The 27,269-nt window shown below is 38.2% G+C and overlaps 1 protein-coding gene across 4 annotated transcripts in view; it reads left to right on the top strand.

Moving 5' to 3' along the window:
- The first annotated feature begins 3,276 nt into the window (after positions 1–3,276).
- ZFYVE16 (zinc finger FYVE-type containing 16) overlaps positions 3,277–27,269 on the top strand; it is a 118,081-nt gene continuing 94,088 nt past the window's right edge. Inside the window, exons 1-2 of one of the 4 annotated variants that reach the window (XM_037801163.1) lie at positions 10,594–10,624; positions 14,046–14,170. The gene's annotated coding sequence lies outside the window, so the exon portion shown is untranslated. Of the gene's footprint in view, positions 3,401–3,522; positions 3,662–10,593; positions 10,625–14,045; positions 14,171–27,269 lie in introns of those variants that run through there. The other 3 variants (XM_037801165.1, XM_037801164.1, XM_037801162.1) reach the window with 3 other exon arrangements.

Raw genomic sequence — 27,269 nt, forward strand, 5'->3', positions numbered from 1 at the left:
TCCTTTGCCCGAGGCCACTCTGATTTGTTTCTCATACTACTTTAGCTGTCTGCAAGCTGATTCTGCCTATAGTTCAAGCTCAGGGAGAGCAAGCCAGGGACAAGTTTCCTGGTTCAGTCTTTAGGCTGCCACCTAATAGATTGGCACCAACATACAGGCACCAAGGTATGCATATAGAGGTTGTTCTGCTCCCTGTGGGCCAGGGACCCACAATGGGAGTGCAGATGGGCTGTACACCATGCCAGGGAAGGGGTGAAGGAAGGGCCATCAAGGGTACCACAAGCTTTTCCTACCATTTTTAAAGTTGTCTTTTCTTGATTTGGCACTTGCTGAGTTACTGCAAACCTTTATCTGTTTTCTGGAGTTTTGAGGAAGATGGCTCTGCCAGTTTTTGCCAGTTGTTGAAAGATTCTATGGGGGGATGGCACCCTGGAGCATCTTGGTCAACTGGAAGTCCTGCAATTTGCTTTTGTAAACTTCAGAATTAAATTCTCATCAGTAAATATTTGGCATAAAAAGGTAAGCTTGAACTATAAATTTTATATTTGTAAACTTATCTCTCCTTAAAAAAAAAAAAATTACAGGTCTTTGTGAGGTGGCAATCATGTGGAGGGATCATGAAGTCCCCAGTATCTTATTCTCAATTTTGTAGGCTAAGGAATTCAATCTTTTAGTATATTCATAGTTAATTGTGCTCCAGGGAGCTTATGCACACTAGCCAAATTCATAAAGAGACTGATTTATCAGCAATATTGTAGTTTATTGATTTATAATAAGAATACGACCATGGTGGCTTGCAAGCCTAAAGTCTGTAGGGCAGGCTGCAGTCTGGAAACTTATTCAGGAGTTTACACTACAGTCTTGAGTCAGAATTTGTTTTTCTCTGGGGAATCTGTTTTTTTCTCTTAAGGCCTTCAACTAATTGGATAAGGCCTAGCCACATTTTTTAGGGTAATCGTCTTTCCTTAAAAGTCAACTGATCGTAGATGTTAACCACATCTACCAGATACCTTCACAGTAACACCTAGATTCATGTTTGTTTACAAAAACTGGGTACTATAGTGTAGCCAAGTTGACACATAAGATTAATCATCACAACCATCAATAACAATTATTCATTCATATTGAGTGCCCCTATCTAAGGACTTCACATTGATTATCTCCTGCAATCTACTAGTTCTATCACCTTTTAACCATAGGGCCATCTGAGCTTAGCACATTTAGATCACACTGCTAATAAGTGTAACACTTAGTTACACTTATTTTAAGTATAGAGCTGGAGTACAAATTCAGGTAGTTTGACTCCAAAGACCATACTCTTAACAACAGGGGGACTGGATTGTTTCAATTTATCACATCTGTTACTTTGGAAAAATTTTTTTGCTGAACTTAAAGGTAACATTTGTATACAGTATTTTAGAAAACTTACAACATCTAGAGAACAAAAGTAAGAATTAAAAATAACACATACTCTAGTTAGGTGGACATTACTATTGTTAACATTTTCGTATACTTTCTTCACTCTTTTACATGTATACATGTAGCTGACCTCATACTTCATAGACAATGTTAAATATTTTAAAATATTTAACATGTTTTTTCATGAGGAAATAGTTATTTGTTATGAAAAATTCTTTGTAAATATAATTTTAATGGTTTTAATGACACGTCATAATCTTTGATTTTTAAAATATAAATATTGCAACAGTACCTTTTCATGTAAATCTTTGTATTCTAGATTTTCTTCTTATAATTTCCAGAAAGGAAATTATTGAATTAGGTGATGTGAACATTTAGAAGGTTCTTGATATAATTTAACAAATAGCATCCAAAAAATTTTGTCCTAATTTATATCTTCACCAATGTAAAAGAGTGTTCATTTCACTCCACCCTCATCAATGTAGGCGATTCATATTTTAAACAAATTGGCTAATTAGATCAGTGGGAAATACTATCTCTTAAAGACATCATTGGCTCCAAATATTATTAAAAGTTCCTATTTTGTGAATTTGCCATTAATGTATATGCTTTTCCCATTCATTTCAATCATCTATTTAAGTTCACAGACTTTTTTACTTTTCTATTTTGTCTTCAAACTGTACCATGTATATACTTCTGTCTGGAAAAATGCATTTGTATACACGAGTTTTGTCTACTTTTCTGTTTTTCAAATAGTAGCCACAAGAACAGCTGCCTCCCGTCTAAAAACAAAAGCTTACTTTTCCAATGGAAAAATAAAATGTCACTCATGCAGTGTATTTTTGTGCTTATAAATGAAGGAAGAAGAAACATCTGTGTGGGATCAGAGTATCACTGCCGAGTGGGGAGAAAGAATCCATTAGTGGCCCAAAGTTTACCAGCTCAAAATTGACACTGGCCTTTCCTACTTAAGGGTAGCATACCATTTTATGTATCTAGATGTACAGTGCATAATACATAGTAGAGGAAACACATACCATACTCTTTAGAATTATTCTTAGGATTAAATGAAATAATATAAGCAAAGCAAAGCATCTTATGTCACATAGCAAATGCTCAATAAATGATAAACATTATTTTACACAATCAATAAAAAATTAACTGGTGAACTATGAAACAATTCCACTTAAGAGTTTAGGAAAATCAAGATTAGAGAGATTAAGTATCTTTGAAAAATCACAACCTAATAAATGGCAGATTTAGGATTTGAATGATGATTCTCAAATCTTTCACCACAAATCATATTTGACTGGAATACTCTTGAGATATTATAACTGTTGCAATTTTTGAAAGATCAGCGTGAATTCTGAGCCGATAAAACCTTTTGGCCACTAATGGATTCTTTCGCCCCACTCTGCAATGACACTGTGATCCCACACAGATGTTTCTTCTTCCCTTATTTACAAGCACAAAAATACACTGCATGAGTGACATTTTATTTCACCATTGGAGAAGTAAGCTTTTATTTTAGACGGGAGGCAGCTGTTCTCGTGGCTACTGTCTGAAAAGCAGAACTAAAGCAACGAAGAGGGAAGCGAATAAATCACTGGGAACGGCCTGTTGGTCGGAGGGCTTGGAGGTCGGGTTGGGCTTGGGAGCATTTCTATTGCTTCCTACGGGAAAGGGTGCAAAACCAGTTTGAAGTTAAAAAGCTACGTTTCAAAGAGCGTCGCAGAGCCGGAGCAGGCCAGGTAAGCTCCGGGGCAGGCAGGTGTGTCTGGCACAGACCAGAGCGCGGCGCCGGCTCCGCGAACGGAGGAGGTTGGGGCGGGGGAAGTTGCTTCTAGGGTCAGAGAAGGGCAGAGGAAGCCGGACACTGACACGGCTAGCCTTCAGATCCCGGCTCCGGGCACACTAGCGGGAAGCCGAGTCCTGATCTAAAACCGAATTTCTGGGCGTCCTCGTCACCCCAGGACTTCCGGTAAGAACCCGGGCGCCCCCACCTCGGACCCCGCAACGCAGCGCGCAGGCGCTCGGGACCGGCGGAGGCGAGGACGCGGAGGGAGGGGGCGTGTGAGCCGAAGGAAAGCGTCCTCTGCGCCTGCGCTGCTTCTCACCCCTGGTCCGGGGAAAACAATCCCCGAGCCGACGTCGTGCACTCCCAATCCAGGTCGGTGTCGCTGTTCACTCCTCCCTGTGGCGTCTCACCGAGTTCCCTGAGAGCTCCGCAGGGTGTGGGGAGGTAAGAGTCCCTGTAACAAGCCGTCTTGGCCTCCTCTCACCCTTGCTGCCCTCCTGGAGGGGGCGGGTGACCGCAGGACCCGCCGTCCTCGGTGCCCGGTCTGGCCCTCCTCTGCCTTCAGAGACCGAGTCTAGTGCCTGACCTGTTTCTCCTCCCGAGCCCCTTGCGGGGCCAAGGAACCCTCCCCCTCAAACGTCCTCCCCTCTTGTGGAGCCTGAAAGCCTACCAGGCCGGGATCGCAGTCGCGGCAGCTGTTTGCCGGGTCGCACCAGCCTTGGCATCCCTGAGGGCTCGGCGCTGCTGTGGAGCGACCCCTGCGCGGCGGCGGAAGGAGAAGCGCCCCCTGCGTCGCCTGTCCTGCCTGGGGAGGGGCTGCGCCTGTTGGGGGGTGGGGTGGGGGAGGGCGGTGCTCTCGTTCCTGAAGAGTGGTAGTTTCTGCGCTGAAAGGGCTGGGTGCCTACCAGTGAATCTGTCGTCGCTGCCGGTGCTTTCGCAATGCCCGTTCCCGTACTGATGCATTTTTTCATCGTTTTAGACAAAAGAATGTGCTTGTGCTGTTTTTTTTTCTGAACCTTTTCTTTGGTACTTTTGGGAAATTCTAAGATTGACAACATAGTACTGAGTCCTGGCTAGCATAAGACAAAAAAAAAGGAAATCACGACCGTGATTGTTAATTATGTTCCAGACTAAGGATTGCCATGTTGATGTTTGTGTTGTGAAAACCAGTGCATAAATTTGAAAGTTAATCTTCGTCGTATAAAAATTCTAACAGGAAATTTCCTGATCGAAACAGGCCCTCCATTTATTCATTTGAGCATGCGGTCTCTTGAGTTGACAGAAGTTTAATGGTTTGATCCAGTAGAACTATAAATAATTTTCACCTGATTTCTTCCTTTCTTTCTCTTCTGTATATTAACCTGCATGCTTAGTGTCAGCAAAACAATAATAAAGAATAACGGGGAAATCAACTGTAATTCTGTCATTTGAAGATAATAACCGCTTTTAATATTATGGCCTTTTTCCTTCAAGTCTTTTTTTTCCCCCTCCTGTGCATTTTCTTAATTAAGATGATGAGATTACCTGCTTTTCTCCATAGTGTTTTATTTTAAACATTTCCCCCATGTTTTGAAAGAGCTTTATAAGCATAGCTTTATTACTTTTTGATTGCATAAGATACACGTAAGTAAAGTCTCTTGGAACATTTAAAACATAACAGATAAAGTTAAATTCCCATTTAATGATAATGTTACAGAATATGCTAGTATCATGGTTTATTTAACCCAGCATTTTTCACATTTTTCATCTTAGGATCCCATTACACTTAAAAATTTTTGAGGACCAAAAGAGATTTTGTTTTCTCCTTATTTCAGAAAGTAATATAAATTTCTGTTTAGAGAAAATTTAAAATTTTTAATTTATTCATTTAAAAATAATAAGCCCGTCATTTATTATCATAAATAACATATTTGAGTGAAAAAAAAACTGTATTTTATAAAATAAAATTTGATGAGAAAATGTTTTACATTTTTGCAAATCACGTTAATGTCTGACTTTATAGTAGTCAGCTAGATTCTCATATTTACTTCTTTGTTCAATTTGATGTGCTATCTTGTTTAGGTTGAAGCATATGAAGAAAATCCAGCCTTGCACAGATATGTGTTTGGAAAAGAGAGGATCTTGCAGACCATCTAAAAGGATTTGGGGTACATCCATAGATCCTCAGATAACAGTTTGAGAAAGCCGGTGTACCCATTCTTGTATTGATGGTCTGTTAGAGTATTTGCAGTTTTACACTATTACAAACATTGTAACATTGGAAGTTTTTTGTAATAATGTGTTCTTGTGCATGAGTGCTAATGTTACTCTAGAAGTAGAATTGCTAGGTCATAGAGCATGCACTTGTTTTTTCAAAAGACGTAAATATTACTTTAGCAGCTTGCATAAATTTTCCGTTGTGTGCCCTAATGTTGGTGTTTTGATAGTTTCAATTAATGATTTGGTGAAATATATTTGTATATTTTCAGTTTTTTGGATTATTTTCTTAAATTTCTAAAAAGAATTGTTAGATCAATGTTAGGAATGTTTTTGAGGCTATTGATAATATATAATCACATTGTTTTCCCGAGAGATTGTACCAGTTTACTTCATATCAGCAGTTTCTGAGAGGCTTTTTTCCCCCCACATCCTTACCACCATAGGTATTTTATTAATTTTATTTAAAAATTTTCAAAATTTATAAATATCATATGCCTATCAAGCAACAATTTCTCCTTCCCTTTAACCACTGTCTCCTGGTGACTTCTTTGAATATGCTATTTTGAGATATTTCAAGTAAGTGAAATCAGACAATATTTTCCTTACATGCCTTGCTTATTTCACTCAGCATAAGGTCTTCAAGGTTCACCCATGTAATAGCAGGTCTTAGAACATCATTCCTTTTTATGGCTGCATTATATTTAATTTTGTGTATGTTTGGTATTTTGTTTATCCATTCATCTGTTCTTGGACACTTGGTTTGTTTCCACATTTTGACTATTGTAAACAATGCTGCAGTAAACATAGGAGTACAAGTATCTGTTTGAGTCCTTATTTTCAGTTTCTTCGGTTTTATACCTATGAATGGAATTACCAGGTCAGATGGTAATTCTGTCTTTCATTTTTTTAAGGATCATTGAGTAATTGAATAATTTTATTAAAAAATTATTCTCCAATTTAGTAGGCAAGAAATGGTATATGTTCTAATTTGCATTACTTTGATAGTATAGGTTGTGCATTGAACACTTTTTCATACTCTTACTAGGTGTCAGATCATATTAGTTGCCCATTTATATTGGTTTCCAAGTGTTTTTCTGATAGATTTTTATTGTCTTTTTATATGGTAGAGACATATGCTATATAGTTTTAGGAAAGGAACAAAATTGTCTGTCTTATTTCCTAATTACAAAAGTAGCACATCTTTGTTTAAAAAAAGTAAAAAAAGTATAGAGATATATAATGTAGATGAGAAAGGCTTGATCCCAACCCCAGATACATAGCGTTATTAACAGTTTGCTGTACATTCCTCCATATTTTTTCTTGTGCCTTTGCTAATACTCTTTTTTTTTTTTACAATTGTTTGTAAAAATGGGCTTATATTATGCATAAGATTTTGCAATTTGATTTTTTTTCATTTAACATTATATCTTGGATTTATTTCTAAAGAACTACATATAACTCTGAGTAAAGTAATTGAAATCGTTGGTTGTCTGATGGCAGGTTCTTCTCCTCTTCTACATTCTCTTCCTAGGTAATCTCATCCATTAATAGCTGTGTGCTCCCAATTCTCAAATCTTTATCTATCTCAGAACTCTAGATCCTTACATTCAACTGCCTATTGGATATCTTCCTTAGGATGTTCTCAAGATACTTTAAACAACAATCCAAAAGTGAACTCATGTTTTTGTTCAGACTTGTTCCTCTTTGAATTGCCTGTAATGGTCAGTGGTAGCACTATCTACCACTCATGATAACGTGGAGGTAATACTAGCTTTCTCTCTTGCTTTCACTCTCCAACACTTTCCACTCTTTAGCCACTTTTATATCTGTCTCCTCTCCATCTCCACTGCACTTTCTCAACCCAGGCTCTCATCATCTCACCTTAACCATTTTAAAGGTCTCCTTACCATTTTTTTCTAGTTCTGCCCATTTTCTGATTAATCTTCCATATTGCTACCAAAAGCTTTCCTTAATCATGAAAAGATTTTTAAAGACCTTTTTTTTTTCTGGTAAAGTAAATGTTGTAAAATTTGTAAGTCTGAGAATACATAAATGGTCAAGTGAGTGAAAAATATTACCTAAACCAGGTTATCATATGTACACATAAACTTCTTTAGAACATGGAGTGTATCTTATATTTCTTTTGTTTCTTCTACAATACATAGTAGATTAATGGCACAATAATATATTTTGATTGAAATGGTAAGCATATGCAGCATAATAAGATTTGATGTTATTAGGTTTCAGCATTAGTATTTGCATTGTTATAACATTTACAAATTGTTGGATTAAATTATTATTGCTACTATCTTTTTTTATATATTTCTAGGCACTTCAAATAACATAATGATTAGTAGTATGTTGCAATGTAGATATATTCTCTAAATGTTATTGAATGAATGCTAATATTAGAGAATAGAGAATAGAAGATAGAGTTATTAAAGAAATTCTCTAACCTTTTCCCATGAGAAACTTTTTCTAGACCTTTCAATTTCTGTGCTTTATTTTTTGTACATTCCTTTCCTGTTTTTTATTATCATATTTATTATGTATATATATTTTATTGAGATTGTTCACATACCATGCAATTATCCAAAGATCCAAAGTGTACAGTCAGTTGCCCATGGTACCATCATACAGCTGTGCATCCATCAACACAATTTTTTTCTCAATTTTCAGAACATTTTCATTACTCCAGAAAAGAAATAAGACAAAAAAAGGAAACTCAAATCCTTCTGTACCCCTAACCATGTCCCCCTCCGTTATTGATTCATAGTTTGGGTATAGTACGTTTGTTACTGTTGATGAAAGAATGTTAAAATACTACTAACTGTAGTATATAGTTTGCAATAGTTTATATTTTTTCCCTATATGCCTCTCTATTATTAACTTCTAGTTTGTTAGAGAGATTTCTAATATTTGTGTAGTTAATCACAGACATTGTCCACCACAAGATTCACTGTTTTATACATTCCCATCTTTTAACCTCCAACTTTCCTTCTGGTGATATATGTGACTCTGAGCTGACCCTTTTCACCACCTTCACACACCTTTCAGCACTGTTAGTTATTCCCACAACATGCTACCATCACCCCTGTCCATTTCCAAATGTTTAAGTTCACCCTAGTTGAACATTCTGCTCATAATAAGCAACCACTCCCCATTCTTTAGCCTCAGTCTATATCCTGGTAACTTATATTTCATGTCTATGAGTTTACATATTATAATTAGTTCATATCAGTGAAACCCTGCAATATTTGCCTTTATGTGTCTGTCTTATTTCACTCAATGTAGTGCCCTCAGGGTTTCTTCATCAACCCATTTCTTTTACGATGGTTTTGTTCACACACCATACATTCCGTCCTAAGTAAACAATTGATGGTTCCCTGTATAGTCCCATATTTATGTATTCAGCACCATTGCCACTATCTATATGAAGACATCTCCATTTCTTCCACAAAGAAGGAGGAAGAGTCAAAGAAGGCAGAGAGACAAAAAAGAGAAAGAGAGAGAGAAAAAAAACAAAACAAAAAACAAAACTTGACAGCTAGAAAGCAACAAAAGGAAAGATAGCATTAATCTAAAGTAGAATAAAGAGTCAGATAGCATCACCAATGCCAAGAGTCTTATACCCTTCCCTATTCTCCACCCCCCCCATGTGCATTTAGCTTTGGTATATTGCCTTTGTTATATTAAAGGAAGCGTAATACAATGCTTCCGTAAATTATAGTCTCTAGTTTGCATTGATTGTATTTCCCCCCAATCCCACCCTATTTTTGACACCTTGCAATGTTGACATTCATTTGTTCTACCTCATGTAAAAACAGATTTGTACCTTTTATTAAAATTGTTGAGCACCCTAGGTTTCCCTGAGTTACACAGTCCCAGTCTATCCTTTGTCTTTTGTTCTGGTGTCCACATGGTCCCAGCCTTCCTCTTTCAATCATACTCACAGTCATCTTTGTTCAGTGTACTTATATTGCTGTGCTACTGTCTCCCAAAATTGTTTTCCAAACCTCTCACTCCTGTCTTTTCCTTTCTGTCTGGAGTGCTTCCTTTAGTGTTTCCTGTAGAGCAGGTATCTTGTTCACAAACGTCATTGTCTATTTGTCAGAGAATATTTCAAGCTCTCCCTCATATTTGAAGGATAGTTTTGCCAGATATAGGATTCTTGGTTGGTGGTTTTTCTCTTTCAGTATCTTAAATATCTCACACCACTTCCTTCTTGCCTCCATAGTTTCTATTGAGAAATCCACACATAGTCTTATCAAGCTTCCTTTGTATGTGATGGATTGCTTTTCTCTTGCTGCTTTCAGGATTCTCTCTTTCCCTTTGACATTTGATAATCTGATTATTAAGTGTCTTAGCATAGGCCTATTCAGGTCTATTCTGTTTGGGGTACGCTGCGCTTCTTGGATCCGTAATTTTATGTCTTTCATAAGAGATGGGAAGTTTTCATTGATTATTTCCTCTATTATTGCTTCTGCCACTTTTCCCTTCTCTTCTCCTTCTGGGACACCAATGACATGTACATTCTTGCTTTTCATTTTGTCCTTAAGTTACCAGAGACGTTGCTCATATTTTTCCATTCTTTTCTCTATCTGTTCTTTTGTGTATAGGCTTTGAGGTGCCTTGTTCTCCAGTTCCTGAGTATTTTCTTCTGCCTCTTGAGATCTGCTGTTGTATGTTTCCATTGTGTCTTTCATCTCTTGTGTTGTGCCCTTCATTTCCATAGATTCTGCCAGTTGGTTTTTCAAACTTTAAATTTCTACTTTATGTACGCCCAGTGTTTTCATTGTATGTTTCATCTCTTTTGCCATATCTTCCCTAAACTTTTTGAATTGACTTGTTATTAGTTGTTTAAATTTCTGTATCTCAGTTGAAGTGTAAGTTTGTTCCTTTGGGTCATAACTTTGTTTTTCTTAATGTAGTTTGTAGTTTTCTGTTGTCTAGGCATGGTTTCTTTGGTTACCCCAATCAGGTTTTCCCAGACCAGAATGGGCTCAGGTCCCAGAAGGAAGAAATATTCAGTATCTGGTTTCCCTGAGGATGTGTCTTAGAAAATTGGTATACCCTGTAATGCCTCAGGTCACTGTACTTTTCTACCCAGCAGGTGGTGCCTGTCAGCCGGTAACTCCAGACTGGTGTAAGGAGGTGTGACCTGTGGCGGTTTTCCCCCAGGCTCTGGGGTCTGGTTCTGAATGGAAGGTGGGTAGTAGAGCTGGGCCCCACCCCTTTCCTCTTAGAGAAGATCCCAACCCAGGGCAAGGTCATTAGTATTTGAATAGACTCTGCCTGTGCTGTCTCCACCCTTGTCTGGGTCAGAGCGCTGGGAACTGAAAATGGCTGAGGCTTTCTCCACTGAGCTGAAACAGGGACAGAAAGCCCCCTTCAGGGCCAGTCCACGGCCACCCTCCGACTCTCCAAGGTCAGTCGTCACCAAAAGCCTCTGCTAGTTGGGGATTTGTATCTTGTATCGATGAGTCCACGCTTGTTAATTAAAACCCCAGTTGGAGCTCAGCTGTGCTATATTCGCTTGCTGGGAGAGAGCGTCTCCCTAGCACCACAAGGCTTTGCAGCTCAGGCTGTGGGGGAAGGGGGCTCTCAGCTTGGATCTGCAGTTTTTACCTACAGATTTTATGCTGCGATCTCAGGCATTCCTCCCAGTTCAGGTTGGGGTATGATGAGTGGACAGTCACATTTGTCCCCCTGCAGTTATTCCGGATTATTTACTAGTTGTTCCTGGTTGTTCCTTGTTTCCTTTTGCACAGATGAATTCTTCAGTCGAAAGTCTATCATATTTATTTTTAATTTAATGGTTATGTTTATCAAAGGGATACCTATATATAAAGTGTCAAATAATGCTATAATGAAAAAATAACAATCTTCTGCCCCAGTCCTTCTCACCTGTGAATCCCACTCTCCAGAAGTAACCTTTGTCAATCAGAGTCCTCATGTGAGGACAGAACATAATTTGAGTAACTATTTTCTCCATTCTACCAAGGATGGTTCATAACTCTTTATACTTTAGATGCATAGGAGAGAAGTTAATTCATTAAATAAAGTAAATGCCTTGGGACATTAAGGCTTAATTCTCTCACAGAACCCTTGTTGAGAAAGGCTGCTCCAGAGTCAGTGACTCTTCAACTCTTTTTCAACTCCAGTTTTTAAAATAAAATGCTTACTTATATAGCTATTCTTACCCTTCCCCCTACCCCCCAGGTTTTAGGTGTTATTTACCAACTTCCTTTTATAGAAGATGGGAGAGATGGGAGTTTAGTTCTCTTATACCAACCCCCACCTTTAAAACGACTCACTCCTCCCCTTCCCTCTGTATTTCCAAATTAGTTACATGTTAATTTTTAGTTAAATCCATTATTTAGTGTTTGAATCATTTTAACCATATAAATACTGTATACAGCTGAGCCAGGTAGTATATTGTGATATTTCCTTGTATAATATTTTGTCTTTTCTAGAGTTACTAATTATCTTAGTTCTTTTCCATGTGTATTTATAAATGTATTGTTTTTGTATGCCTTTTATATATTTTATTTAATCTATTAATTAACAACTCAGACAGGATATGCAAATCTCCTCTTACTAGATTCAAAGATATCAGATAATCCATTTGTTTTGCATCATGTTTCCTGCAATCATTTTTCCTGCTTTCATCAGGATAAGTTGCTCTCTAGGCCTGTTCTTGCACAGTTATCTTCTTGGAGTGTCTTTTTACAATCATCTGAATTTCGTTTGTCTCTCTCCTATGTGGGGTAGCCTGTTTCCTTGATTTGGGGTCTTCCTTTTTCTTTATGGTGCTCCCATATAGTTAGAGCACATACTCTAGTAGTGTCCTGAGAAAGACTGAATGGGAGGCAAATTTTGGGGGGTCTCGTATGTCTAAAAATGTTTTTTATTCTGTCCTCACAATTGATAGCTAACTGAGCATAGAATTGTAGTTTGGAAATCATTTACTTTCAGAATTCTGGAGGCATAGCTCCATTGTCTTCTACCTTCTAGAGTTGCTATTGAGACGTTAATGCCAGATATGATAACCAATCCTTTGTATGTGACTTGTTAACTTTTCTCTGGAAGCTTTTGTATTTATTCAACAAATATGAATTAAACACATCTTAAGTGCTTAATATATGGATGATATCCCTGTCATTATTAATATATGGCATGATATGCCTGCCATTATTAAGCTTAAATTCAGGGGGTTGGGAAGGGTTGTTCCAGATGGTAAATAATAAGTATAATAAATAAATTATACAAAATATTAGAAGGTCATAAAGTAAATAAGTGCTTTAGGAAAAAGAAAAAGGAGAGCAGGATTGTAGGGAGGTGGGGTGGGCAGGCCAGGAGTGTTGGGGAAAGAAAAGGTGAGGGGTACAGATTACAGTTTTAAATGGGAATGGATACATTTAAGCCACTGAGGTATTCTGAAATTTCACAGTGGCTGAGTGAGGATTTTCTTTCATTGTGTTGGCTTCTAAATAGGCCCTTGTCACCTGGAAAATACATCCTTTAATTCTGGAATATTTTATTTGATAATTTCCTCCTTTTTTCCCCTATGCTTTCTTTATGGAGTTCTTATCATTTGGATATTGGACCTCATTAGATTGATTCTCTTGATTTTCTAATCTGTTCTCTCCTATTTCCCATCTCTTTGTCTTGGTCCACTTTCTAGGGTATTATCTCAGCTTTATTTTTCAACACTGTTCTAGTTTGCTAATGCTGCCGGAATGCAAAACACCCAGAAGTGGATTGGCTTTTATGAAAGGCGGTTTATTTGGTTACAAAGTTACAGTCTTAAGGCCGTAAAGTGTCCATCAACAAAGGGTACCTTCACTGGGGATGGCCAATGGTGTCCGGAAAGTCTCTCTTAGCTGGGAAAGCACATGGCTGGCATCTGCTCCAAAGTTCTGGTTTCAAAATGGCTTTCTCCCAGGACGTTCCTCTCTAGGCTGCAGTTCCTCAGAAATGTCACTCTTAGTTGCTCTTGGGGTGTTTGTCATCTCTTAGCTTCTCTGGAGCAAGAGTCTGCTTTCAACAGCAGTCTTCAAACTGTCTCTCATCCGCAACTACTCTCTCAGCTTCTGTGCATTCTTCAAAGTGTCCCTTTTGCTGTAGCTCCTCTTCAAAATGTCACTCACAGCTGCACTGAGTTCCCTCTGTTTGTCAGCTCATTTATATGGCTCCAGTGATTTAATTTAGACCCACCCCAAATGGGTGGGGTAACACCTCCATGGAAATTGTCCAGAGTCATCACCCACAGTTGGTTGGGGCACATTTCCACGTAAACACTCAAAGAATTACAATCTCATCAACATTGATACATCTGCCCACACAAGATTACATCAAGGATAATGGTGTTTGGGGGGACATAATACATTCAAACCAGCACAAACACCTTGACTTAATTTTTTAAAATAAACTTTTGTTTTAGAACAATTTTAGATTTACACAAGAGTCCCTGTATACTTTGCACACAATTTTCCTATTGTTAACATCTTATATTAGCATGGTACATTTGTCACGATTGAACCAATATTGATACATTACTGTTGAATGAAAGTCCACACTTTATTCACATTTTCTCAGTTTTTCTTTAATATGTTTTCTGTTTTAGGAGCCCATCCAGGATACCACATTGTATCAAGTAATCATGCCTCCTCATGCTCCTCTTGGTTGTGACAGTTTCTCAAGCTTTTCTTGGTTTTGGTGCTCTTGACAGTGCTGAGGATTAATGGTCAGGTATTTTATAGAATGCCAATTGGGATTTATCTGATGTTTTTCTCATGATTAGACTGGGTTAATGTGTTTTGGGGAAGAAGACAACAGAGGTAAAGTGCCATTCTCATCACATCGTATCAATAGTACATTCTATCAAAATGTGTCCATCAACAAAGGGTACCTTCACTGGGGATGGCCAATGGTGTCCGGAAAGTCTCTCTTAGCTGGGAAGGCACTTGGCTGGCATCTGCTCCAAAGTTCTGGTTTCAAAATGGCTTTCTCCCGGGATGTTCCTTTTAAAGGAATGACATCACTTTTAAAGTTAACCTTGATCCCTGGCTTGAGGTAATGTTTGTCAAGTTTTGCTACTATAAAATTACTCTTTTCTTTTTTCCTCCCTTTCTGTACTGTACTCTCTGGAAGAAAGTTATTATGTCCAGCCCACATTTAAGGAGTAGGGAGTTATGTTCCATACCCCACCCCCACCCCAAAGGCAAAGTATCTATAGATATTATTTGGAATTCTTCTGTATGGGAAATTTGTCTTCTTCCTCATGTATGTATCCAGTCATTTATTTATGCCAGTTTGGGGCTCATGGATATTTATTTTATACTTTGTATTATAATTCAATCCTGTTTTATTTATTTTGTTGCTCAAATTTTTCCAGCTTTGGCCATTGGGAGCTTTTTCAGTTGACTCCTGTATCCTTTTGATATACCCCTATCATTGTATGTGTGTGTGTGCATGTGTGTTTGAGCACTTTTTAACTTAGTGATGTTACAAGATGCTCTACGCTCAATTTGTTTATTTCCTGTACCGGTCCTAGAACCAGCCATTTCTCCAAGGAGCCATGGTTCCTTTTACTGTAGAATGGTATTAGAAACCAAGATTGGGCATTAAGTGTTAAGTGTGCTTGTTGCCACTGAACTATCATTGCTCCTTGATGCTCTGAGAAGATATATATGTGTATACTAATTGGTGTATATATACTTACTGATGAATATTTCTACGTGTAGCCATCTGTATCCATATTAAGCTAAACATGAGTTTATGCTGATGTCTCCAACTCTAAACCATTACCACATAGATCATTCTAGACTCTCTTTGTTTATCTGTAACTTCCCCCTCCAACAGTGAGAAACCTGGCTACCACCTGCAGCCATCCATTTACTTAATTGCTCAATTCCAGAATACATGTATAGTGGTCTTAGAATTGTTAACACACACCCCAAGGGAAACAACTTTACCAAGTACAGTGCTTATATATAGTTCCTTTTGCCTTTGGACTCATAGTCTCCACTCATTTCCGAAGTTATTTAGGTTAGCACCTTATTCGCCTTCCCCCCGATGACAATGTTTCATACATCTGTAATACAATTAGATTCTTTAGTCACATTCTGTATTCTGTCTTGGGACCTCTCAACCTCCTAAATTATTTTTAGAAATTTGCATACAAATTTATAGAACTTTGTGCTTTCAAGTTCTATGGATATAGACAAGTGTTTAATGTCTTGTATTCGCCATTACCGTATCATATGAAATAATTTTCACCAAACTAAAAAGTCCCCTGTGTTGCCTATTCAACCCTCCCCCACACCAAACTACTGGCAACTACTGATCTGTTCACTATCTCTGTAGATTTACCTTTTCCAGAATGACATATGATTGGAATCATAGAGTATGTAGCTTTTTTAGACTGAATTCTTTCACTTAGCAATATTCATTGTATTATAATTCAATCCTGTTTTATTTATTTTGTTGCTCAATTTTTTCCAGCTTTGGCCATTGGGAGCTTTTTCAGGTGACTCCTGTATCCTTTTGATATATCCCTATCATCCATGGCTTTTGTGACTTGATAGCTCATTTCTTTTTATTGCTGAAAAATGTTCCATTGCATGGGTATACCACTGTTTGTTTATCCGTTCACCTATTAAAGGACATCTTGTTTTCCTCCAGTATTGGGCAATTATGAATAAAGCTGCTATAAACATTCATGTGTCAGTTTTTGTGCGGATATAAGTTTTCAGATCCGTTGGGTGGATACATAGGACCATGATTGGTTTATCAATTAGTAAGACTTTAGCTTTCTAAGAAACTGCCAGACTGTGTCACAAAATGGTTGTACAGTTTTGCATTCCCACCAATGATGAATAAGAGCTCCTGTTGCTCCACATCCTTGTCATCATTTGGTGTTGTCAGTTTTTTGGATTTTTAACATTGTAATACATATGAAGTGGTATCTCATTGTTGTTTTAATCTGCAGTTCTCGAATGGTGTTGAGCATCTTTTCACATGCTTATTTGTCATCTCTGTATTTTCGATGAGGTGTCTGTTCAAAATTTTTTGCCCATTTTTTAATTGGGTTGTTTTCTTATTGTTGAGTATTAAGAGTTCTTTATATGTTTTGAATACAAGTCCTTTATCAGCTATGTATTCTGCACATACTGTCTCCCAGTCTGTGGCTTGTCTTTTCATTCTGTTAGTGTCCTTTTCAGAGCAGATGTTTTTTATTTTAATAAGGTCCATCTTAACAATATTTTCTTTCATGGATCATGCTATTAGTGTTGTGTTTAAAACTTATCACCAAACCAAGGTTATATAGATTTTCTTCTGTGTTTTCTTCAAGAAGTTTTATAATTTTACATTTTGCACTTATGTCTAGTATCCATTTGGAGTTAATTTTTGTGTAAGTTATAAGGTATCTAGGTTCTTTTTTTTTTTTGCATAGTAATGTGCAGTTTCTCCAGCACCAGTTATCAAAAAGACTGTCCATTTTCCATTGAATTGCCTTCGTTCCTTTGTCAAAGATCTGTTTACTGTATTTATGTGGGTCTATTTATGGGCTCTCTCTCTCATTTCATTGATCTGTGTGTCTCTTTTTTCACCAAAACCACAGTCTGGATTACAGAAGCCTTACAATAAGTCTTAAAATCATGTAGTATATGTCCTTCACCTTTATTTTTCTTCAATATTGTGCTGGCTATTCTAGGTCATTTGCCTTTCCATATAAACTTTAAAAGCAGTTTCTTGAGATTTACAAAATAGTTTGCTGTGATTTTGATTTGGCTTACATTGAATCTATAGATTAGGTTGGGAAAAATTGTTATTTAACAATATTGAGTTATCCAGTTCATGAACATGGAATATCTCTCCATTTATTTACATCTTTGTCTTATTTTGCCAGTGATGGTACGACAGATACCATACTCTGCTTGGCCTGAACAACAGGAATTTATTGGCTCTCAATTTTGGAGGCTAGAAGTCCAAAATCAAGGTGGCGGCAAGGCCATGCTTTCTCCAAAGTCTGTAGCGTTCTGGTGATGGCAGTCTTCCTTCATATGGTGATTCATTCTCTGTCTCTCTCTCTCTTCAGAGGTCCTATTTAAAATAGCTTTACACTGATAGGACTAGGGGTTAGAACTTGAACATGCCTTTTGTGTGGGATGTGATTCAATCAACCATAATCTTTTTCTTTTTTAATCAGTACTTTGTAGTTTCCTGCATGTAGGTCCTATGCATATTTTAAGGTTTATGCCTAAGTATTTCATTTTTTGAGGTGCTTTTGCAAATGGCATTTTGTTTTTAAATTTCAATTCTAATTGTTCATTGCAGTTGTATAGGAATGCAGCTGACTTTGTATATTAACCTTGTATTCTGCAAAATTGCTATACTCACTTTTTACTTCCAGAAATTTTTTTGTAGATTCTTGGGATTTTCTAGAAAGACATTCATATCATCTGCAAACAATGACAGTTTTATTTCCTCCTTCCCAGTGTATATACTTTTTATTTCCTTTTTTTTTAAAGATTAAAAACATGTTTTTTTCTTATTTTATTTTATTTATTTAATTTTATTTATTTAATTTTATTTTTTATCACAATTTTATAATTGTGATTGTTCACATACCATACAATTATCCAAAGATCCAAAGCTTATAATCACTTGCCCCTGAGACCATCATACAGCTGTGCATCCGTCACCACATTTAATTTTTTTTTCAATTTTTAGAACATTTTCATTACTCCAGAAAAGAAATAAAGACAAAAAAAAAAAAAGGAAACTCCAATCTTCCCATACTCCTAACCACCCCCCCCCATTGTTGACTCATAGTATTGGTATAGTACGTTTGGTACTGTTTATGAAAGAACATTGAAATACTACTAACTGTAGTATGTAGTTTTCAATAGGTATATATATTTTTCCTATATGCCCCTTGTGCCAGTTTGAATATATTGTGTAACCCAAACACCATTATCTTTGATGTAATCTTGTGTGGGCAGACATTATCAGTGTTGATTAGATTGTAATTCTTTGAGTGTTTCTGTGGAGATGTGCCCCACCCAACTGTGGGTGATGACTCTAATTGGATAATTTCCATGGAGTGTTGGCCTGCCCATTGGGTGGGCCTTGATCAGTGGAGCCATTTAAATGAGCTGACGGGCAGAGAGAACTCAGTGCAGCTGTGAGTGATGTTTTGGAGAGATGCTACAGCCAAAAGGGACACTTTGAAGAAAGCACAGGAGCTGCAGATGAGAGAGAGTTTGAAGACGGCCGGAGAAGGTAAGAGAGGACAGATACCCCAAGTGCAACTAAGAATGATGTTTTTGAGGAACTGCAGCCTAGAGAGGAACGTCCTGGAAGAAAGCCATTTTGAAACCAGAACTTTGGAGCAGACATCAGCCACATACCTTTCCAGCTAACAGGTTTTCCAGACACCATTGGCCATCCTCCAGTGATGGTACCCAATTGCTGATGTGTTACCTTGGACACTTTATGGCCTTAAGACTGTAACTGTGTAACCAAATAAACCCCTTTTTAAAAGCCAATCTATCTCTGGTGTTTTGCATTCTGGCAGCATTAGCAAACTAGAACATCCCTCTATTATTATCTTCTAGTTGTAGTGTCATATATTTGTTCTGGTTCGTGAAAGAGATTTCTAATGTTTGTACAGTTAATCACAGACATTGCCCACCACAAATTTCACTATTTTATACATCTCCATATTTTAACCTCCAGCTTTCCTTCTGGTGACATACGTGACTCTGAGCTTCCCTGATGGTGTGTCTTAGAGGATTGACACACTCTGTGCTTTTCTGCCCCACAGGTGGCGCCCGTCAGCCTGTCACTCCATACTGGTAAGGAGGTGTAGCCCGTGGCTCTTTTCCCCCAGGCTCTGGGGTCTGGTTCTGAATGGAAGGCAAATAGTAGAGCTTGGCACCACCTTCTTTCTCTTAGGGAAAATATGCCTTGTAGAGAGAGGTCATTTGCATATAAATAGATTCTTTCTTTCTCTGACTCTGCTATCTCCACCCTTGTCTAGGTCAGAGTGCTGCAAGTTTAAAATGGCTGAGGCTTTCTCTACTGCAGAGCACTGCGAGCTGAAAATGGCTGAGGCTTTCCCCACTGAGCTGCCCAGGTTGAGACAGAGAAAGAAAGGGACAGAAATCCCTCTTTCAGGGTCAGTCTACAGCCCCCAGATTCACCCATCAGCCAGAAATAGCACCCAATCCTTTCGGCTCCCTGTCCAGAGACAGATACATCCCCTGGCTCTCCAAGGTCAGTCATCACCAAAAGCCTCTGTCTGCTTGTTGGGGATTCGTAGTTTTTATTGAGCAATTAACGTTAAAACCCCATTTGGAGCTGGGCTGAGGTATATTCACTTGTTCAGAGAGTGCTGCTTTCTATCACAGCAAGGCTTGCAGTTCAGGCTGCCATGAGGGAAAGGCTCTTGGCTTGGGTCTGCAGTTTTTACTTACAGATTTTACGCTGCGATCTTGGGCATTTCTCCCAATCCAGATTGTTGCACAGTGTGTGGACAGTCACAGTCGTCTCCCAGCAGTTATTCCAGATATTTTACTAGTTGTCCCTGGTTGTTTATAGTTGCTCTGTGGGGACTAACTAACTTCCACTCCTTTCTGCGCTGCCACAAGGTTTTCACAATCACACAGTCACACCTTATAAGCCATATACTTATACAGTCATCTTCATGAATCAGGGATACTGCGTTGCAGTCCAACAGTTTCAGGTGTTTCCTTCTAGCTATTCTAGTACATGAAAAACTGAAAAGGGATATCTGTATAATACATCAGGATAACCTCCAGAATGACCTCTTAACTGCATTTGAGATCTCTCAGCCACTGAAACTTTATTTTGTTTAATTTCTCTTCCCCTTTTTGGTCAGGAAGGACTTTTCAATCCCACTATGCTGGGTCCAGGCTCACCCCCAGGAGTCATGTCCCACATTACCAGGGAGATTTACACCTGTGGGAGTCATGTATCATGTAGTGGGGAAGGGCAGTGAGTTTACCTGCCAAGAGGGCTTAGAGAGAGATGGGCCACATCTGAGTAAAAAAAGAGGTTCTCTGGGGATAATTCTTAGGTACCATTATAAGTGGGCTTTGCCTCTCCTTTGCAGTAACAAGCTTGATAAGAGCAAGCCCCAAGATCAAGGACTTGGCCTCCTACAATGGTAGTCCACGGTGCTTGCAAGAATATCAGGAATTCCCCAGGTGGGAAAGTTTAATGTTTCCATGTTTTTTCCCCAGGCCCTTATGGGGGCCCTGCAAATACTCCTTACTCTCTGCCCAAATAACTTTGGGATGTATCAGGTTTCATGCTCACCTGTACAGACCAACCAGATCTTGCCTCCTATTCAAGGTTCCATGTAATTATGGTATTTGGGTAAACTGACCATACAAGTTAAATTATATAGTGTGCTACAGAAAGTATAGATTTTGTGCCAAATAAACATCTCTTCCTTTGGTCTCACATAGAAGTTGAAGTTTTAAAACACAGTCAATATCATCCTTTACCCCTTAGTCTGGTTTACCTTAGTTCTGATTAAGTCCATTTTGTTCATATCTCCAACTGAAGTCTGATCTCTTTTTCAGCTTTTTTGACATTTGCTGTATGGGGTAACGCTGACATTCATAGCGGCTGAACTCTGGGTCTGAGTCTCAAGTGTCACCCAGATATCCGAAGTTACAGAGACTGATCAGATTATACACAAATGGCTCAGCATCTCAGGATTTAGAGATAACCACTGCAACTCATGAATAGATGTGACTGCTGTTAGAGCTTACAATCTAGGAACCTTTACCATAAGCCTTCCCCTGATAACCTATGCTCTCAGATACAATTCTTAGAGTTTGCACGTTACAGCTAGTCCATATTAGTGAGGCATTGTGATGTTTGTCTTTTTGATTCTGGCTTGTTTTACTCAGCATATTGTCCTCAAGGTCTGTGTACCTCACAACTTCATTTCTTCTTGCTGCTGCTTGGTATTTCATTGTATGTACACACCACAGTTCTCCATTCTGTTTATCAGTCGATGTACCATTAGGCCACCTACATCCATTGCATATCATGAATATGGCTGCCATAGACACCAGTTTGCAATGTCCATTCATGTCCCTGCTCTCAGTTCTTCCAAGTATATACCCGATAACAGGGTTGCAGGACCATATGACACCCCCATAGTTAGCTTCCTGTGGAACTACCACACTGCCCTCCAGCTGGGCTGTGCCATTCTACCTCCTTACCAAAAGTAAATAGGTACATCCCTCTCTCCACATTTTTTTCCAGCACTTGTATCCCTCTGTTTATTTTTTAAACAGTTTTATTCACACACCGTACAATCCACCCTAAGTTAACAGTCAGTGGTTCCCTGTATAATCACATAATTATGCATTTACCACCACAGTCTATATTAGGACATTTCCATCTCTTCCCCAAAGAGGAAAAGGAGAAAAAAAAATGAGGAATAAAAATACAAAAGATAGAAGAAAAATAGAAATAAAATGCAGTGAAAAGGTCAGACAACATCACCACCACCAAGAATCCCATATCACTCCCTTTTATCCCCCTTCTTGTAGACATTTAGCTTTGGTATATTGCCTTTGTTACAATTAATGGAAGCACCTTAAAATGTTACCGTGAATTGTAGACTCTGGTTTGCATTGATTGTATTTTTTCCTCTATACCATCCAATTTTCAACACCTTGCAGTGTTGACATTAATTTATTCTCCTTCATTTAAAAACATTCTTATATTTGTACATTTGACTCCTTCCGGTGTCATACATTCCCTTAGCCTTCCACTTTCAACTGTACTCACACTCATCTTTGTTCTGAGTACTTACAATATTGTGTTACCACCACACACTATTATGCTATCCATTCCATTTCTGGATCTGTACAGTTAATCCTGTTGAACCTTCTGTACTCCTTCAGCATCAAATGCCCGATCTCTAACCTCTTTCTGCCTCCTGATAACCTGTGTTCTCAACTCTCAAATTTCACTCATCAGTGTTAGTCCATATTAGTGAGACCATACAGTATCCGTCTTTTTGTTTCTGGCTGATTTCACTCAACGTAGTGTCTACTGTCTACCATTTTGTCTTTTGGATTTTATATGTCGTGTCTTATTTTTATTTTTTCCTCTCTCTCTCTTTTTACCCTTACTGATAGTCTTCATTTCTACTCTCTTCTCCAAGCCTCTCTCTCCTTTCTTTTCCTATCTGCCTGTAGTGCTGCCTTTAGTATTTCTTATACAGCAGATATCTTCTTCACAAACTCTCTCAGTGTCTGTCTGAAAATATTTTACTCTATCCCTCATTTTTGAAGGACAGTTTTGTCTGATATAGAACTCTTGGTTGGCAGTTTTTCTCTTTCACTGTCTTCAATATATCATACCATTGCCTTCTCACCTCCATGATTTCTACTGAGAAATCTGCATCTAGTCTTATCAAACTTCCTTTGTATGTGATGGATTGCTTTTCTCTTGCTGCTTTGAGAATTCTGTGTTTTTGACATTTGATAATCTGATTATTAAGTGTCTTGGAGTCAGTCTACTTGGTTCTATTCTGTTTGGGGTATGCTGCACTTCTTAGTTTTCTGTAGTTTTATGTCTTTCGTAACAGGTGGGAAATTTTCAGTGATTTCTGCCTACATCATTCTTTCTGCTCCTTTTCCCTTCTCTTCTCCTTCTGGGACACCCATGCCATGTAAATTTGTGTACTTCATGTTGTCATTGAGTTCCCTGAGATACTGCTCATATTTTTCCATTCTTTTCCCAATTTGTTCTTTTGTGTGTAGGATTTCAGACGTTCTGTTCTCCAGTTCATGACTCCTTTCTTCTGCGTCTTCAAATCTGCAATTGTATGTCTCCATTGTGTTTTTCATCTCTTCTGTTGTGCCTTTCATTCCCATAAGTTCTGCCAATTGTGTTTTCAGGCTTTTGAGTTCTTCCTTATGTTTGCCCAATGTCTTCTTTATATCCTTCATCACTTTTGCCATGTCTTCCCTCAACTCATTGATTTGATTTTTGAATTGATTTATGAGATTTGTTTAATAATCAGCTGTTTTAATTCCTGTATCTCAGTTGAAGTGCAAGTTTGCTCCTTTGACTGGGCCATATCTTCACTCTTTCTTGTGTGATCTGTAATTTTGTGTTGTCTAGACATCTGGTTTCCTTGATTACCCTAATCAGATTTTACCAAACAGATGGGCCCAGGTCTCAGGAAGAGGCTGTATTCAGTATCAGGTTTTCCCTGAGGGTGAGACCCAGCAGATTGTCAGACTTTCCTGTAAGTCCTCTAGACTCTGTGCTTGTCCTGTCCTGCCCATCAGGTGGCACTTGTCAGCCTGCAGCTCCCCACCAGCGTAAAGAGCTGTGGTCCCTTTAATTCTCGGCAGACCCTGTCCTGGCCAGGAACCCAGGGTGGCAGAAGCCAAGCTTAAACTGTTTCTGTTTTTTTTTTTCTTCCCCCCAGGGGTCTGAGTTCTCTGAGGGAGGGCAGCCACTTGAGCTGGGTCCTGCCCCCCCCCCCCGCCTTTTCTTAGGGAAGATAAGCCCTTTAGGGAATTGTCTTCTACACTTGAGTTTTTCCTTTGACTCTCTTATCTCAACTCCACTCTTGACTGGGTCAGTGCTGACAGTTGAAAATTCCTCAGGCTTTCTCTAATGAGCTACTTTGAATGAGAGAGAGAAAAAAAAGGGAAAAAAAGCAAGAAGTTCCCTTTTCAGAAACAGTCCCCAGCCCTCCAGTTCATCAGGCAAGAACCTCAGTTGTTACCTGGTTCTGTGTTCCCCTTTTCTTGGGACACAGCCCTTTTCCAGTATCCTTAGCTCAGCAGACTCCAAAATCCTTTGTTTTTATTTATGTTTTTTTTTTTCTGTCAGCCCCACCTCCTCTCTGCCAGGATAAACCTTTGGGTTCCGTTCCTGCTTGCTCTGGGTTTATCTGTGCTCGTAACATGTGCTTGGTAGTCCAAATTTGTTAATTAAAACTGCAGTTGGAGCTTGGTTGAGCTACCTTCCCTTGCTCCCAACAGGGACTGCTGCTTTTTCCCACAGCAGAGTTTTGCATCTCAGCCTGCCGTGCCCGGGTGGGGAGGGGTACCAGCTCCGCAGTTTGGGGAGCTTTACTTACAGTTCTGTGCTGTGATCACAGCCATTCCACCCATTCCTGACTGGTGTTACGATGGTGTCTGATCACAGATGATCCCCCATCAGTTGTTTCAGACTATTATTTAGTTGTTCCTGGCTATTTACTGCTTGCTCTAGGGGACTAACTAAATTCCACACCTCCATATGCCACCATCTTGTCCTGCCTCTGTCCCTAGTGTTTTAATAACTAAGGTTATATTTTTAAAATAGCACTAACCTAATATATTGAAATAGCACTTATTAGAAATGCACTATTTTGTTACATTATGTCAGAGCTGTTTTCACCAAGGGATCGTGGTTATTAAAAAGCAGAGTAGAAATGACTCTAGCAACCGGAAAAAAAAAGTTATTTTGAGAATGATTACAAAGTAGCTGTGATGATATTGTTAAGATTTGAGAATGACTCAAGTTAGAGACCCATTTCAACTCAAATGGTTGACATTTTATATTTGTCTAATGATTATTTTTGAAAGAGCTGGCTGATAATGTATTTTGCCACTAAAACCATGTCACTTAAATTTTCTGTTCATGACTCAGTCAACTATAAATTGGTAGTTTCTAAATTTTCAAGTGGCTATAAATTGGTAGTTTGTAAATTTCCAAATGGGAATTAAGTTGCTGTCTGAGTAGGTTAAAAGAAAAGTGCCTGCATCAAATGAGGATTACTGTACAAAAACATTACCAGATAAATGCCTTTGCCAAGAGAAATTTAACCAGTTACCCAGAACCTTACCAAACAAGTGTTATCTGAGGACAAGGAGTACCGGGCATAACCCAGGAAATTGGTCTTTGTTTTTCTTAAGTATACATTGCCTGAAAAACTAAGATTCTGAATTATCCTGAACCTTGAAATCCTTACTGTGAGATAGCATAGCAAATTGAGAGCATAGATAAATGAAGTAGTTGGGTATAAGCATTGTTAGGTTAAAGTGTTTGTTCAGTTGCTAGATTGCCATTAGGAATTTTAATGATAATAGAAAGCAGGTTTAAATATCAGAGTCTTTGTTCTTGTCTCCTTGTGGGCCTTTAGTGCTTCAGTACATTTTTGTGGTATAAGTAATTAAAAATTTGATAATTTACTGGTTTGAGTAGTCATAATTTTATATGTGAAGTAAAGGCTATCCATACGTTTAAAACTATCTCAGCAATTGAAAAGGTCAATGTAGAGACTTGAGTGCAAGAACTCTATTTTATTAGGAGATAGATGAACACATTTTAGGATGGTTTGAAAAGTGCAGATTTTAGAACATCTTAATTTCCATGGTTAGGCATTTTGATGTGATTTGGAAAGCAATTTAAAGATGAGGGCTGGGTAAGTTTTTTCTACTCTTTTTTCCCTCCAGTCTTGTAAAACTGTGCCTGATGAATTTCTGTGTAATATTCATGTGATTCATTGAGCATATTTTTTTATGGTGGCACAAATAGGCCATAGGCATTGTGCCATTAGTAAAGCTATATTTGTGAAAATTTTAATTTGCAAGAGTGTGTTGTGATTACTATAGTATCTCTTCAACATGAATATTTTTTTAAAAGGTCACGGTAATTTCCAGCTTTTTCAGCAGTTTTGTTGTGGTTCCTTTACTCTTACTCAGAGGCCCAATCTAGCACCAGATCTTTGAGGTATAGTCTACCCTTTTTGCTTCTAAATTTGGATATTTGAGCACTATTAGGCAATTTGAGGATACAACTTTATCTTGACTTTCATTGTTACCTGTCAGTTTTTACTTTCCTATATTCTAAAAAAATCCATCGTCTGCATGTCCTATATGGAACCGAAATCAGACCTAACAGCATTCAGTGTCTCCTAATTTCTTACAAGGTAAAGTGTAAACACCTTCACAGGGCATGAAAGATCATGCATGATCTGTTTCTTGGTTTATCTCCTTTCAGTTTCTACCTTGCACTTCATTTGCTATTTTATATATAAAAAAGTTTATTTTTTTATCACAAAAACAATACATGCTTTTTGCCAGTAACAAATTACAGACAATTAAAAATCCCACTCATTTACAGTGTACACCACCTTGGGTTATACCCTGCTAAATTGTTTACTTCATGTGTAATTTTGATCTATCAAGTTTACTTATTCCTTATCTCTCATCTCCATTCTGCTGTTGAGCTCATCCATTAAATTATTTTGTCAGTGTATTTTTCACTTCTAAAATTTCTATTTGGTTCTTCTTTATAGGTTTAATTTCTTTGCTGAGACTTTCTGTCTTTCTGTTCATTTACTCTTACTTGGAGCATTTTTAAAATATCTCTGATAATACCAACATCTGTGATGTCTTAAGTGTTGGCATCTGTTGATTGCCTTTTCATGGGTGAATTGAAATTTTCCTGGTTCTTCTTATGCTGAGTAATTTTGGATTGTATCCTGGACACTTTAAGTATTATGTTATGATATTCTGGTCTTGTTTAAGTCCTGCAGTGAATGTTAATTTGTTTTAGCTGGCATTTGAGCAGGTTTGGCTTCAAGCTGCAGGTTTGGACCAGCTTTCTGTGTGTTGTGATTCTATCAGTTCAGTTTTTAAAGCCTGTGGTGTGTTACTTGGATCCTTCCTAAATGTCTACCACCAGTTAGGCTCTCTGGGACCTGGGTGGTGGTCCATCCTGCAGGTCATGTCTCAATTGTTTGGTATGCTGTTTATGGTCAGGCCATGCAAGCCCAGCT

The sequence above is a fragment of the Choloepus didactylus genome, chromosome 13 (genome assembly GCF_015220235.1).
Source record: "Choloepus didactylus isolate mChoDid1 chromosome 13, mChoDid1.pri, whole genome shotgun sequence".
Taxonomy (NCBI): Eukaryota; Metazoa; Chordata; class Mammalia; order Pilosa; family Megalonychidae; genus Choloepus; species Choloepus didactylus.